The following is a 1,290-nucleotide window of genomic DNA, read 5'->3' on the forward strand; positions in this document are numbered from 1 at the left end:
CGATGGTCAGAAAAGCAGGGCTAAACTCAGGCATTACTCACAATGTCAGGAAACATCTAAGAGATTACACACACCTCTGCGCCTCAGACTCTTACTTGCCCTCAGATATCAGAGCACTGCTGGTGAGTTTTAATCTGCTTTTCAAGAGCTTTTCAAAAGCACCTCAGCAAGACCTAACCAGCCGAGTACATCGTCTGTTGTGCCTGAATATATCACCCTAGGTCTCAGAGGCAAAAAGGCAGCGTGCCAACAGCTGATCTCTACATCCAACTTTAAATAGACGAAGGCTTAATAAACATTCCTTCTATGTGTTCTCCTATGGATAATCTCAGCCTGACAATGGTCCGTGTAGATTAAATAACTGAGGCAAATAGCATAGATGCATTTAAGGGACAGCTAGATATGTTCATGAGAAGGAAAGGAATAGCGGGATGCGCTGATAGATGGAGGTGAAGTAAGGGGGAGTATAAATGCCAGCATGGACCTGTTGGGTCGAATGGCCTGTTTTGCTGCTGTAAAATGTATGTTCACTTATGGTAGCCTCTGTCCTTGTGCAGTCGAGGAGGGGCTGTGAGATTTGCAGATGGTGACCTTATCTCCGTCTGTCGACCAAGTCCACATTTGCTGACTTTAATTAAAACTTGAGGTTCTATTTGATGCAGCTACAGATGTGCCGCCCTGGAACTGTACACCATCATCTCCACTCTGTAATCTTGGAAATGCCAGTGCAGAGTAACTAAAACAAGGCAAAACTGTGTATAACGATTTAGGGAGGGCAGAGCATTGGGGGAAGGAGAGGTTCACGTGAGCCATTTCAGAGAGATTTGGCACAACCTCCTCATTCCCCAGTGACTATGCTCTAACTTCAACAACAATGACAACTTGCATTTATATAGCGCCTTTAATGTACTAAAACATCCCACGGCACCTCAGAGGAGCTTTTTCAAACAAAATTTGACACCGGGCCACATAAGGAGATATTAGGACAGGTGACCAAAAGCTTGGTCAAAGAGGTAGGCTTTAAGGAGTGTCTTCAAGCAGGAGAGAGAGGTAGAGAGGCGGAGAGGTTTAGGAAGGAAATTCCAGAGCATAGGGCCTAGGCAGCTGAAGGTGGGGCCACCAACATTGGAGTGATGTAAATTGGGTTACACAAAAGGCCAGAATGGGAGGAGCACAGAGATCACGGAGGGTAGTAGGGTTGGAGAACTTCAATGGAAATAAAATTGGGAGAGATGTAAAACGGACTGCTAACTCACTATCTCCTGTTTTGCCTTATCGGACAAAGTCAAG

This window comes from Heterodontus francisci, chromosome 37 (genome assembly GCF_036365525.1).
Source record: "Heterodontus francisci isolate sHetFra1 chromosome 37, sHetFra1.hap1, whole genome shotgun sequence".
NCBI classification, from domain to species: domain Eukaryota; kingdom Metazoa; phylum Chordata; class Chondrichthyes; order Heterodontiformes; family Heterodontidae; genus Heterodontus; species Heterodontus francisci.